This window comes from Chlorocebus sabaeus, chromosome 22 (genome assembly GCF_047675955.1).
Source record: "Chlorocebus sabaeus isolate Y175 chromosome 22, mChlSab1.0.hap1, whole genome shotgun sequence".
In the NCBI taxonomy this organism is placed as follows: Eukaryota; Metazoa; Chordata; class Mammalia; order Primates; family Cercopithecidae; genus Chlorocebus; species Chlorocebus sabaeus.
Window position 1 is genome coordinate 78,541,622 of NC_132925.1, and position 15,066 is coordinate 78,556,687.

At 42.2% G+C, this 15,066-nt stretch overlaps 1 protein-coding gene across 7 annotated transcripts in view; it reads left to right on the plus strand.

Moving 5' to 3' along the window:
- Positions 1–1,007: 1,007 nt before the first annotated feature.
- Positions 1,008–15,066, plus strand: part of FHIT (fragile histidine triad diadenosine triphosphatase) — a 1,488,394-nt gene continuing 1,474,335 nt past the window's right edge. For all 7 annotated transcript variants that reach the window (XM_073009985.1, XM_038002532.2, XM_073009982.1 and 4 more), the window contains exon 1: positions 1,008–1,157. The gene's annotated coding sequence lies outside the window, so the exon portion shown is untranslated. The remainder of the gene's footprint in view (positions 1,158–15,066) is intronic.

Sequence of the window (15,066 nt, forward strand, 5' to 3'; positions counted from 1 at the left end):
TGCATTTATTGCAAAATTAAGTTTACTTTTCATACGTCACTAGACTCAGAGCATTTTTATGTTAGGAACTGGGTCTGAATCAATGATTTCTCCAGCACCCACATGGCATTAGGCACATAATACATCAATAATGATTTTGGATTAAAAAAGGGAGCAAGCACAAGGAACCATGGTGGTCAGAGACGGGTTGAATTCATCTGCTCCAGAGAAAGGGAGACTAGAGGAGAAAGGTCACACTGGATATCGTTCAATTATTGAAAATACGGTGTATTTACTATGTGCTAGGCACTTTTCTAGGTGCTAGAAAGACTACAGTGACCAAAACAAAAATCCACATCTGCATGGATCTTGCATTCTAGTGAGAAAGTAAGATGGTAAAAAAGATAAATAGGTAAATTTTATACAATGCTTCGTAACGACAAATGCTAAGAAGAAAAACAGCACAGAAAAGACAGAAAAGAAAAGGGAAGGGGCGCATGTGGTGCAATTTTGTTAGGATGCCAGGGAGGGCTGAGCGTAGTCGTCAATGACCACATCATTTGACGGATCAAGCCAGGGACTGCGAGTCTGTGTTTCTGAGAGACACATAAAGAAAAGAAGGCTTCAGGAATCCAGAAAGATCCAGAGTGGGGAAATGAAGTGAAAAGAAATCCAGTCCAGTGGGGAGTCGTGAAGGAATAAGTTAAACGCGTTTTGGGAGTAAGGAAGAAAGCAAAAGTGCGGTACAGCCTTTCATTACACGTGAAAAGAATCATGTTTCTTTTTCTAGTTAGAAAAAGCTAAAGATTGTGCGATTTATGCCCAAAATCCCCTTCTAAGGGGATTCTCACCTTAACTTGTCTTCCGTGGTCAGTGTTTCCCGCCCCTGAATCTGCGTTACTGTCACTATGGCTTTCAATTGGCCCGGCTTAGGCGCATGCTCTGCGCGTATTGGTCTCCGCTCCTGTCCCCAGACAAGCGGCCATCTTGGGTCCCGCCCCTACCGTGGGGTCTTCTGGGAATTGCAGTCCCCGCTCCGCTCTGTCCCGTCACAGGACTTTTTGCCCTCTCTTCCCGGGTCCCTCAGGCGGCCACCCAGTGGGCACACTCCCAGGCGGCGCTCCGGCCCCGCGCTCCCTCCCTCTGCCTTTCCTTCCCAGCTGCCAACATCCTGGAAGGTAGGGGCGGGGAGGCAAGCCCAAGTGGAATAGTGTTTCTGGGGCGCGGGTCTGGGTTTCCACGCGCGTCTGGTCATCACTCCGGAGCCCAGTGGGGCCGGCGCCGCTCACGGGGCGGTGGGCTTCTGTCCCGAGGACTCTTCCGCCCCACGAGGGTTTCAGGGTGGGGACTCGGGCCCCCTGATTCCCAAGCATCGACCCTAGCCCTAACCCGTTACTCCTCCACCGTATTTATACGTGGGGAAACTGAGACACGGGGCCACGCCAGCGGTTCCGGGGACGCCACAGCTCTTGGCTCTGGGGGTGTAGTCGGCACCCGCCGTTTTGGGATGGTTCGTCAGTTTCATAGACAAGTAGCGAAAATCCGTCCCAACAGGTCTGTGTTAAACACGCAGCTCTGGGTTCCCCTAAGGGGTTGCTGAACACGTGCGCAGGACAGGAGCAAACCGGGGTACAGAGAAGGCAGCATTGTGGGAGATAAGTTTACATTACTATTTCAAAAACAGACAAAAAGGCATCGAATTTATTGTTGTGGGAGAATTCGTCGGTACTTGGTCGGACTTTCTTACACCTATTTTATGGTTTGTTGTTTTTATTTTTAGCGTCAAAGGGGGGATTTTAAAGGTATATCCGAGTTGGGGGTGGCGGGGTGAAGGAGGCAGGTTAGTGGAACTTGAGATGCATCTGCAGGTTTCTCTGTAGGCTTAAATTCTGCCCTCGCTGTGTTACCTTGGAACAGCCACTCACAGCGCTTATCTGGGAAACAAGGAGCCCAATGCTCCCAGGTCAAGTGGCCCAAGGATGCTGCCTGAAGCCGAAATCTAAATTGAGGTCATGCTTGCGAAAGTTTACCACTTGCAGATTTACTGCTGTTATTATTCTGGTCTCTCAGAAATGTGCTGGGACCAGTGGAAAATACCCACAGTGGTTGTTTTAGAAAGGTTCTGACCCGGGCCGGGCCCAGACTACCAAGGGCGGTCCCTACTCGCACCTGATGTTAAGCCTTGGTTTAAGCCTGCGGCCGGAGGCCTGGGCAGCGGAGGCTCCTGGGAGTTGCAGTCCCGCCCCCTGTTTCTCGTCGAGCAGGTACTCCACCTCGTGGCGTGCCATTTTGCACGGCAGATGTCTCCTGGGAGATGAAGTCTCGCTTCTAGCCTTTCTGTAGAACAGCCGCTTGACTCGGAACTACAACTCCCATGTGGACCTGCGTTCATGGCTGCCGGGCTCTGTCCACCTGCTGCAACCTGGACTAGAGATGTTTAGTAAAGAAAGAAGTCTAGGGTTTTGTGTGTGTGTGTGTGTGTGTGTGTGTGTGTGTGCGCGCGCGCGCGCGCGTGTGTGTTTTGTTACTGATTGCATATGCTGTTCTAAGTATTAGATATGGGATTGTTGTATACAGTGTTCCAAGTATTAATGTGCATGCATTCAAAACCACTAACACTCGACCATTTAGATCATGTTCACATGGTCTCTTTTTAATACTACATTTCCCATTTGTATATGAGAAAAAACTTGAGAAGATAGCCGATGATTACACAGCTGGCAATATAATATATATTCAATAAAATATGTATGATATGATTTAATCCTCTTAAAAGCTATATGAGAGTGAGAACCATTTTTATATTAACTTTACAGATTAGAAAACTAAGACTAGGAAAGCTAAGTAACTTGTTCAAGTTACAATACTGGTGAATAAAAGGACTGAGACTGTAAGCCCTTCGGCTTAACAGTGTCTGCTTAGAGAAAGACCCTACCTTACAGAGCCAAGGGAGAGTCTAACCTTTCTGGTTACAGAATTTTGAATATTTTCATTATACCATGTTGCCTCTGTAGTTAGACACTAAAGGTTTGAGCTGCAAAAACCTTTGAGATAATTTAATTCTAATGCAAAGATCTTGGAACACTTCTTGGCCTATAATAAAGGTTCCACAAATGCTAGCTGTATATTGTTGTAGAATACCTTTATTTTAGAGATGAGGAAACTGGCCCAGGTGGTAAAGCAGTTTGCCCAACGTCACACACACAGTTGGTTTGTGTCAGAGATGAGACTAGAACCAAGCGTCTTGTTTTCAAGTCCAAGGTTATTTTCATTCCACCAGCAGTCAGCTAGGAGGAACAGCAGATGTGTAGCTTTGTAGATGATGGTTTCTCCTGTAATTTGTTCTTTCAAGGCCACAGACCAGGACCAACTGTTGTAAAGTATCTTATTATTGGTAAGGTTGTAATATTTCATGAATTCAACAAATACGTTTTGAGCTTCTTTATATGGTCATCTCTCTTAACGTGCAGGGACCACATAGATGATAAGGACTTAATGCATTCGAACTGGAAGGACCTTATAAATCATCTAATCTAACTCTTATTTTATAAATGAGGAGAGTGGTATAAAGTAGTCTGCAATCTTCATCTCATGCCCTCATGTCAAAAGCATCCTGTTTCTGCAAGAAGGCAGGTTTCTGGAGTCCTCACAATAGTGTGGATAACCTTTTCAGGCTTATGCTTTTCTATTTGGTATCCTTGTCTTGGCCTTTTTCCTGCAGCCTTTGATAGAATGCTTTAGGAAATGTTTTTGTGTCCCCATCTTTATTTGTGTATTCATGTAACTTCAACATGCTCTGTTTCCATTTTGGAAATTAGTCTGGTTTTGTCTCCCACTACTCTTTTCTCTTTTGTTCTTTCAGACACTTGAGAACAAATTCTGACACTATGTTTGCATTCACATGTTAAAATCTGACCCTCTAATATGAACTATCAGAAATCTAACAAGTTGTGACTTCCATTTTGGAAGACATATTGGCCTTTTCAATTATGTATTCACAGATAATAAGGCAGGTAACTCTGGTCTCTTCTGAAAGATGATTTCCATATAGTTGGGTAATAAAGTAACAGTTTTATGAATTGTTGGCTAAACATTCCTGAAACAGTCTATTTGAGAAGTTCTCCTCATCAACCCATGCCCCCACCCCCACGCTCTCTCAACGATAGTCTGATCATTCATCTTCCACCACAGTGCCTGACTACCAGTAGACACTGAAAAAGTACTTGTGGCATTGCATTCATAAGCACCCTGTTCCCACATCTTTTCATTGAATCTGTTTACTCTTTTAATGTAGAAGTGCAGCTTTGAAATATAAGATGTAGGAGGTTACTTTGCTTTCCACATGTACATTGCAGAGAAAAATCTCAGCCTTTGAGGTCATTCTCCAATGGGTTGTCTCTTTGGGAATGTCCACATCTGTGACTTCTCAGATGAGAAAGTGATCCAAATAGTAAGACATAGCAGAGAAGCAGTAGAGGGGTTGTCTGAGGACCTATGATTTATTTCCCAGCTATGCCTTTTAGGCAAGTTACTTAGCCCTTGGTTTTCACTCTTAAAATAGGGATAATAAGCATTTCTACCTCACAGTGATGATGAAGAAGAAAGTGTGTTTAAAGCTTTGAGCATGTTGTCAGGCTCTTAACAGCTTGCAGTCAATAGATAAATATAATAGCTCTTATTTTTGTTATTGTAAGCCTGATATATGAAAATTCACATTTCCTCAAGATTTAAAACTTGAGGCAGATATTTATATTATAAAAGGATTTGTTTGCCACTTGTTTTCTTAGAGTAGCACACTTGGTCATCACATTTAAAATATGAAGTTCCTCACAACTCTTGATAACCTGTCTTGTCAGCACAGTGACACTCTTTTGTGTGGGCAGAGAGATAGTGAAGCTTTTGGCTCGGTACTGCCTGCTGAGAGGTGCCTGATCTATGGTTCCACCTATATATTAAATCTTTGATTTAAAAGCAGTCTGTTTCTGTCAGTGGGAACTTCTGTCTGTCTCTAGAAAGGATTGGGCCTATCCCAGGAGCCTCAGGGTTAGAGTGAGGCAGTTGTCATCCAGCTGGTGAATAATACTGGGGCAATGACCATGGGGATGTGGCAGTGCTTCTTTCTAAAGCTGACAACTTCAGTAGCCATGAGGTTACTGATAAGGCGGTGAGTTACTGAAAAGAAGTGATGCAGGGAACAGGGAAGGAGAAACAGGAATGCGGATCACAGCAACAGCAGAGGAGACGAACAAAGGAAACAGCGGAGGCCCTCGGTATCCTAAACATGTTTTTATTCAGCACATTTATCTTGCTCCTAACTCTGTGCCAGGCACTGCATCTGCTCTGGTGAGAGCAGTAAATGGGGCTGGCAGGGAGGCAGTGATGGGGTGAATGAGGGTATATTCTCAGCAGGGAAGAACCTAGTACAAGGGAGGAAGGGAGGAAGGGAGGAAGAGAGGGAGGGAGGGAGGGAATGTTGGGATTTGATGAGCAGAAAGAAGGTCTGTTTGCCTAGGGTATGAAAATCAATGGCTGGAGGAGGTGGAGAGAATAAGGCTGCAGAGGTGAGCCTGAATAATAGATTTATTTTTCTTTTTTTAAATTTTACTTTAGGTTCTGGGATACATGTGCAGAATGTACAGGTTTGTTACATAGGTATACATGTGCCATGGTGGTTTGCTGCATCTGTCAATCTGTCATCTAGGTTTTAAGCCCCGCATGCATTAGGTATTTGTCCTAATGCTCTCCTTCCCCTTGCCCCCCACCCCCCAACAGGCCCCGGTGTATGATGTTCCCCTCCCTGTGTCCATGCGTTCTCATTATTCAACTCCCACTTATGAGTGAGAACATGTGGTGTTTGCTTTTCTGTTCCTGTGTTAGTTTGCTGAGAATGGTGAGTCTGAGTAATATTATGCAGAGTTTGGTTACCTGCATTTCGACCTTATTCCAAGGGCATTTGGGAAACTGTTTAATGGCCTTAAATGGGGAAATGAAATTTTTGGATTTGTTTTCACGAAAGTATGGATGTATAGCAATGTATTGTATTATTGAAGATTACTAAGAGTGTAGACTTTAAGTGTTCTTGTTCCCAGAAAGGGGTCTTGATCCAGACCCCAAGAGAGGGTTCTTGAATCTTATGCAAGAAAGAATTCAGGGCAAGTCCATAGAGTAAAGTGAAAGCAAGTTTATTAAGAAAGTAAAGGAATAAAAAGATGGCTACTCCATAGACGGAGCAGTCCTGAGGGCGGCTGGTTTCCCATTTTTATGGTTATTTCTTAATGACATGCTAAACAAGGCATGGATTATTCATAACTCCTCTTTTTGGACCATATAGGGCAACTTTCTGACATCGCCCCATGGCATTTCTAAACTGTCATGGCGCTGGAGGGAGTAGAGCAGTGAGGACGACCAGAGGTCACTCTTGGCGCCATTTTGGTTTGGGGGGTTTTAGCCAACTTCTCTACTGCAACCTGTTTTATCAGCAAGGTCTTTATTACCCGTATCTTGTGACAACCTTCTATCTTATCTTGTGACTAGGAATGCCTTAATCTCCTGGGAAAGCAGCCTAGTAGATCTCAGCCTTATTTTACCCAGCCCCTATTGAAGATAGGGTTGCTCTGGTTCAAACACCTCTGACATTCTCACCACAAATAAATAAGTATTTGAGGTAATGCATATTAATTAGCTTGATTTAGCCATTCCACAGTGGATACATATTTCAAAACAAAGTAAATCAGTTTTTAAAAAGTATGGATGCATTATGGATAATGAATTTATCTGAGGTAATAGTTGATGTGGGAAAAGTATGTATGCTTGTGCTTCTTTAATTTTAATGTGCATACAAGTCTCCTGCTGATCTTAAAATGCAGATTCTGATTTAATTAAAGACCTGAAAAAGATCAGAGATTTAGTATTTCTAACAGACTGATGCTGCTGGTCCGTGGATCATCCTTTGAGTAGCAAGTACTTATGAGACTCTTCAGTGGTCTAGGTGACAGAGGATGTAGTTAGGAGAATGGATTGGTTGGGAGCAAAAGACCTGGACTTTAATCTTGGTTCTGCCACTTTCTATGTGTGTGACTCTGGGGAAAGTGTCCAAATCTCTCTGAGGCTCAATTTCCTCATCTGTGAAATGGGGGTGATAATTTCTATTGCAGAGGGATGTTTTTAGTTTTCAATGAGGTAACCCATTGAAAGTGCTTACCACAGTAACTGGTACTCCATAAATGGTAGCTAATGATTTTATTTTCATCATTATCAATAAAAAACACAAGTTGATGCATCCTGCTCTATGTTTCCTTGTTTATCATATTTTGAATACTAAGAGGACTAGACCACCTTTAATTCTACTGTTTTTACTTACCTCTATCATATGATGTTTGGAATTTCTTCAATCCTCTGTAAAAGTTGGAGTATTATGGGGTCAGGGGAGGAGAAGTATCTTTTCCTCACCCTCAGGTTCTTGGTTGAGTCCCCTGTAACAAAAGACAGATTAATGAGAGAAAAGCACACGGATTTATTTAACGTAAGTTTTATGTGACATGGGATTCTTCATAATGAAATGAAGACCCCCAAAACTGGTAAACCTGTGTATTTTTTATGCTAGATTTGATGAAGAAGTATATAGTTGTGTAGAAGTATGATTGAATAAGGAAGTATGAGCTAATAATGGGAGGAAATGTAGCAAGACCTGTTTGTTCAGATTCTCTGTAACCTTTTGTCTTCGGAGATAAGGATGTTCTTTTACTCCAGGTGTGGGACGTGAGAAACCTTTCACAGGAGGGTCTTAGACCTGCTTCAGGAGAAGGCCAGATAATTCTTCCTGGGTTTTATGCCCTGCTTCACAGGAGAAGGGCAGAAGGAAGGTTAGAGAGTGACCTCTGACCTTCTGGCTTCTGCTGTCTGCTCAAATTCCTTCAGCTTACAATATTTGGGGGTAGTATGTCCTGAACCCCAGCATGGGCAAATCGATATATTTCAGCCCATGCAATTCAGTCTTTCTAAATTTGATGGACAAAATCTGGGATCCTTATATTAACACATTATATCTGATTATTAAGATGGGAATTCGAGGTACCTGGCCTCCTAATGTAAGTTTATTCCTTCATTATGTAATTTTAATTTGTTTGGATTGCTTTCCAACTAGTGGCTCTCAGACCTGGCGGTGAGTTAGAATCACTGGGGCTGGTCCCATCCAGATAACTGAAATAAGAGTGGGGAGGGGAGCAGGTGTTTTTTTTTGTTTGTGTGTTTTCTTTTGTCTGTTTATTATTTACATTTCTCAGCTGATTCTAAAGTGCATTTAGGGTTGAAAACCACTGATTCTAATAACACAGCATTGTGGAATGATTCGCAGCTGATTCTAAAGCTCATTTAAGATTGAAAACCACTGATTCTGATAACACAGCATCATGGAATGAATCGGGTATAATCCAGTAGGTAAAAGGTCTGAGTGGGGAATGAAATATCTAGAAAGTAGCATTCTGAAGGCTTTGGGGATGAAAGAAAAGCACCATCACAAAGCTGTCATGGAATTTGATGAACTTGCTATAAGTTGTGCACTAGTTATCTTTGAGATTAACTGCCAGGGACACTCTTTCTCCCCCACCCTCCTTGTATCTCTTGCTGTGCTTATCTAAGGGTTTTCCTTATATCAAATTTCAGATTGCGTTTCTCGTCCTGTACTTAGTTTGCCTCATTCCTCATAGCTGGGGGTGTTGTGGGGGGCTATAATTCCATTAAAACTGTGTTCCAAAGAAACTCAGTGACATGCTTTCATGATTTGTGGTGGTGTTATTGAAAAGGTTTAAACAATTGTTCAGATAAAATACCACTCACGTTTACTGGTGGTATTCTTACATTCTAATTGAGTAGCTTGAAATGAACCATTGAAATGAACCACTTCTAGAAAGGCTGCCTATTATAAAGTTTTCTTCCTATCCCCATCCTTCCCCAACTCCATGTCAAGGCAGAAGAATAATTAAGCTAATTTGATTACATACCTTTAATTTTCTTGATACTCTATAAATGTAGTGATTGTGAGGGAGGAAAAAAGAAAAACAGTTCTTTCTCTACTTTCTTAGATTCTGCTCCTGGGGCACTGAAAAGTGAACTGACAAAAGACAGATTAAGAGGAGAAATCATTTATTACATACGCATACAGAGGTCTTCATAAAAAAGAAGTGAAGACCCTATAAGAGGTGGTTAGGTCTGGGGGCTTATATATTATGTGAAGAAGAAACTAGACAAAGTGAAACCTCCTCTGCAAAAAATTATGATGGTGAAAGAGATCTGACCTAACCGCATCTAACTTGCTTCTAACCTCCAAGCTGTCCTCGTTCATCCCTGTGCGTAGACCAAACTAACTTTGGGAGGATCTTAGTTTATAGTTTAACTTTGGAACAAAGATGTTAACAACCCTTTCCCAAACCCCCTAGGACTAACAAATTAGCCACAAGTTTAGAAATTATGCTTTAGGAGTCATGCAACTAGAGGTCACAAGATTCTAAACCTCCCCAGTTGCTCCTGGGGATAATATCAAAACCTAAGGTTGGTGCTGGAGATATTTTTCCAACCTTGCACTTGGTGGATCAGATGGCACCACCCGGATTGATAAACTGGCTCATTTGGTCTTGTGCCCCCATGCAGGAACTGACTCAGCACAGGAGGACAGCTTTGACTCCCTGTGATTGCATCTCCAATTCGACCAATCAGCACTCCCCACTACCTGGCCCCCTACCCACCAAATTATCCTTAATAAATCCCAGTCTCTGAAATGTTCCAGGGAGACTGATCTCAGTAGTAATAAAACTCTGGTCTCCTGTTCAGCCGGCTCTGCGTGAATTAAATTCTTTCTCTGTTGCAATTCCTCTGTCTTGATAAACCGACTCTATCTGGGCAGCAAGCAAAATGAACCTGTTGGGTGGTTACAAAAGGATAAGGGGATTTGGGCTTCTGGGATAGGCGGACAAACTGTGAAAAAATGACTAGGAAAATGTATGGTAAATGAAGGTTGTTTAATAAGGTTTGTTTTTGCAGGTAAGAATTCTTCTCTCTGGTAGGGAAAGGGGAACACCTTTATTTATAGAAAATATGTTACCTTTACAAAGGAAAATCTATGCCCTGCTTTTAGATAGATGGAGGAGGGCAGAGGTGTTTCTTTTTCTTTTTCTTTTTTTTGTTGTTTTTTCTGAATCTGCTATTCTTAATTGCCTTCAACTCAAATAACCCTTATGCCAAACTGGCATATTTTGGGGTAGCATATTCTGGTCCCCTTTCAGACCCTTTCCTTTGGAAAGTTGTTTTTCCCTCTCATAGAAAATGCATACAGTTATATTTTAGTATTTATATTTATATCTAAACCCTTATATCAAGGGTCCAGGAACATTCTTGGCTTGAATATATATTACCCAGCACCATAATTTCATTTTTTTTAGCATTTCCTGAACCTTTGTGCCCACCAGGAGGTTATTACACAATGTAGTAGCCTTACTTGTCTCGTCTGTTGACTCCATAAAAAGAAAAAGAGAAAGGGTGAGAAGAACAGTGTTTTTGCCAGAGTGTTAAATGCAGTTAAAAACTACATATTTCAGGGGTATTTTGTATGTATGCCAGTGTTTTCTTTTGATGATGAATAAGTGGGAATAGAAGAGAAAATTGAGAAACTGGTTAAGAAGTTCACAAAAGATACTCATTGACGGGATTCTGGAACTTAAAGACCCTTCCTGAGTCTTTTTATGTGTTTATTAGTGTTCTTTATTATGGATTTACCTCTTTTTATTAACAATCAGAATTCTATTAAAATTCAGTATATTTTGCTGTTTCTCAGACTCATAGCTACTGGAGTTAGAAACCATCATAGATAATGTAGAAGTATCAGTACTCCCTCGCAAGGTTTAATGCTTGCATATTTTAGTTAGACCAGGCTGGAGGAGCATACAGTCTGTAGTTATTTAATCACTGAATCTGTGGAATGTGATAAGGACAAAATTTTTATTTTCTGAGAAGTCTTCTTCCCACGTCGTAGTTTTAAAAAAACAAACCAAAACACAAAACTCACTGCTGCCTTTGGACTCCACATTAACTGAAGGGCGGTACCTGCTTGGTTGTGTCAGTAGATGTTTAAGCTGTGCCCAGAAGCACGAGTTTACCTGTGCGTTTGGAGCCCTGAGGATAGGTGGAGGGAAGGGTTGGAACTTGCTTAGAATAGCGATTCCAGTTCAATCTCTTCTAGGAATGATCCTGGCAAGAAATCCAATGGAGAGCAGGAGAGGCAAGAGGGAGGTAAAACAAATGCAGAGAGTGTGGGAGAGGTAGAATAACAAAAAATGGTGGGGTGGAAAGAGAGGGGAATATTTTTTGTTTTACAGCCACTTGTGTAAATAAAATTAGTCTCTGCCTGTCAGTTACTACATCATCAGAAAGTGGCAGGTCTAATTTTCACTGGATGTAGTCTACCACTTTGTTAGCCTGCCTGGAAGCATAGACTATGTAGCATACCAGATGCCACTTTGGGACACCTTAGATAGATGAGTAGTCAGACTCTAGTGCAGCTGAAATTGAGGTACCAAGGCCTGTGCCACCAGCCTTTCCCAATTTAAATGATCTGGACGAGACCTGCTCTAGTGATTCTAACTTGTAGCCAGGGCCAAGAACTACTGGTTAGAAAGCACTCCCAATGGGTTAAAATTATGTCAAGAAGGGGGCACTGTGATTGGATGCATAAATTTCCATTCGAAGGCAAGGTACCTTAAATTCCCATCTTAATAATCAGATATAACGTGTTACCTTAAAGATCCCAGATTTTTTCCATCAAGTTTAGAGAGACTCAATTGTATGGGCTGAAATATATCTATGCTCATAGTACCTCAAAATTCACAGCAGATTGAGGGAGTTATAGCTTGGGCCATATGCCTACCACTTGGAATTGTTTCTATAGCCAGTGGGAGGGGGTACTGTGAGTGGCCAGGTGTGGCACAAATGCCCACCCCTGGAGAGGAGAGATTCACCCAGAGGAAGTGGGGCAGGCCTGCCACATTCTCAGCATCAGAGGCCACCATTCATACCAGAGTATATGTGACTAGTGCCCCCTGGAGTTGTGCTGTGTGAAGCTTGCAAGCCTGTACACACAGAAAGACCCTGATTAACGAGAGGTGCTGATACCTTCAGAAGAGGGATGTGACACTAGGGATACAAAAACAACAGGTGGCCACTGTAGTTTGAAAGCCCAGTTGCTGGGTTCTGCCAGCTTAGTGGATAAAAACAAGGCCAGGAAGCTTCAGAAAAATCTACAGCTGAGGCCCTCTCTTGGCTCCTCTGAGCAGGGGATGAAGCTTCCTCTAAGCTAAGGCTTCCTCTAGCCTCTTGAACTTCCACAAGGCAACAGGCCAAGGTTTCCCTGGCCTAGAGGAGTTAGCTGTGTTTGGCTTCGTGGTGCAGATGGAACAGCTGGGTCCAACTCCTATGGGTCGAGGACTGCTGGAACTCTATGCAAGGGTCCTGGTGAGGCCAGAAGTGTTTGCATTTCCAACAAGGTGCCAGGTGATGTATATGCTGCTGGTCCATGGGCCACACTTGGAATAAAAAGATTTTAGATTTTTGTGGCTTCTACTAAGTTGCCATTCTGTTTTAACGTAATGAGTAGTAGTGTTTAGAATATATATACACACACACACACACATATATATGTACACACATACACACACACATATATATGGCAAGTTGTTTTTGTTTGCAGTTTTATTTCTCTTTGTAAAATGGACATAATGGTACCTACTTCATAGATTGTTACGAATTAAATGGGATGATCCATATAAAATATCAGCACTGCCCTCATGGAGTCTAGTGAAGGGGACAGATAACACATAGGCAAACACCTGTAACAATAAGATGTCAAGTACGAGAAGGAAGAGTATAAGATACTGTGATAGTAAGAGGGATGAGTAACCTATTGAGATAAAATGGCCAGAGAGGAAGAGCTGAGAATTGAGCAGAGACCTAAGTAAAGGATGAGAGGGAGCTGGCCATATGAAGAGCTGGTATTAACAGAATGGAGTTCCAGGCAGAAGGAATAGCCTATACCAAGGCCTTAAGGTGGGAAAGAGCTTAACACCATCAAAGGGAGAAAAGAAGGCCCCTGTGGCTGAACCATAGAGAGGGCAAGGGAGGCTGACATCAGATGAATTGGCTGTATAGATAGGGCCCAGGCCATACAGGGTCTTGAAGTCAAAGTATGGAATTTGGATTTTTTTCCCATGGGTAATGCTCCTGTCCTTGGATCTCAGTATCGTGGTTGGATCCAGACCTCTTCTCCACTCATCTGTTTCTTCACTGAGCACCTACTTCTAGACTTTTTTCCCCCTCTTTTTGGCCAGAACATGAGTTACAATCCTGGCTGATGCTTCCCTAATGCCTACTATGTCCGCAGGCTAATTTGTTACCTGTTAAAACACTCTCCGGACCCTAGGTTCCATTTGTATAACCCGATTCCTTCTCATTTCTTTCACTAGGTTCTGATCAGAGCATCTGCCATACCCACTTTTGCCCCTAATGCAGTATCAGGTCAATATCCCGCCTGATTTGACTTCTCTGCCACATGGCAGCGAAAATCAAGAACAAAACCCTAGCAGTAGTCAGGCAGATGAACACAATGAAAGGGACTGAAGAAGGAGGAACAGTTTGGGATCTATTAATTGGTGGATAGAAGAGGAGATACATAATTTTTATATGTTAGAATCATGGCTTCAAGAGATTTTTTAAAAAGAGCTTGAAAGAAGCTGGTTGGATTCATCTAGTCCACTCTCCTTTATTTGCATATTTGAAAAACTGGCTGTAAAGAGGAGAAATGATGTGGTGTGGGTCACAGACAGTGCAATTGGCAGAATGTTGACCTTTCTTAGTTTCCTATAAGTTAGCTCCTGTGTCTTTTGCTTCCTTCTTATACTTTTTACAGCTTTTATTTAACCTTTGATTTTTAATCAATGCTTCTCTTTCCTTTGGACTGTAAGCTCTATGAAGGGCAGTGGTAGTGGCTGTTTTGCTGATGGCCGTCTCCCCTGCACCTGGTCCTTATGCAGGGTGAGTGATTTATGTCAGGTGCCTAACTGAGAATTCAGTGTTGGATTTTGCACTGTACCACACTACTTCTGGGCCATCTTCCATTACTGATTCTAAGTCATTTCTCTGGTTAGCTGAGTCTTGGCTGCATGGGGAGTATAGACAAGTGAAATCTACAGAAACTGCAGACTTCATCCCCTTTTACCATTTCTCTGAATTTGCATAGCCTCCGGTTTCTTCCCCATAATGGGGATAATGCTTTGTTTATTGTGTTAATGTTATCTAGCTTCCCTCTCTAGAAAGATAGCACTATGAGGGCAGGGACAATTGTTGGTGCTGTTCATTGCTCTGTCTCCATGCCTAGAACAATGCATGGCCTATGATAGACAAAATGAGGTGTGACTCATCATAGCCATCAAGATCTGAAAGTCTGGGTTGTCCTGAAGACTGTTGCTGGCTACAGATGAGTTGTTTATAGTTTGTAGATAATAAGATTATTCAAATGCTGGGCAGTCAAGGAGGGACTCTTGAGAGAGGAACCTATAAATAAGAGCCCATTATCTGACCCTGAGGACTCACTTCTGGCTTTGCCTTTCATTTGCTGTGTCATCTTGAGTGAAGTACTCAACCTCTCTGAGCCTCACTTTTCTGTAAAATGGAGATGATAATACTACCTAGCTCTTAGAGCTGTTGTGAGAATCAAGTGAAATCATTGATTTCAATTATGTTCTACACAGTGCCTGACACATACTCAGCACTCAATAAGTATGACCTGAGAGGAGTGTCATTAAACTTGGAATGTTACTCTATTCCTGCTAGCAGTTACACATGCATGCCAGGTTTTACTTCATAAATCATAACTAAACCTTTCCCATAGGACTATGTTATTTAGTGAAGTTTCATATTCACTTTGACCATCAAATAAATGTAGAAATCATCAGTTCTGGCTATGTAAAGTTTACTGAAAATGTTGATGAACAACAACCCAGGATTCAGCACAAGAAAATAAATCCTGGTTGATGTTAAAGACAGGAA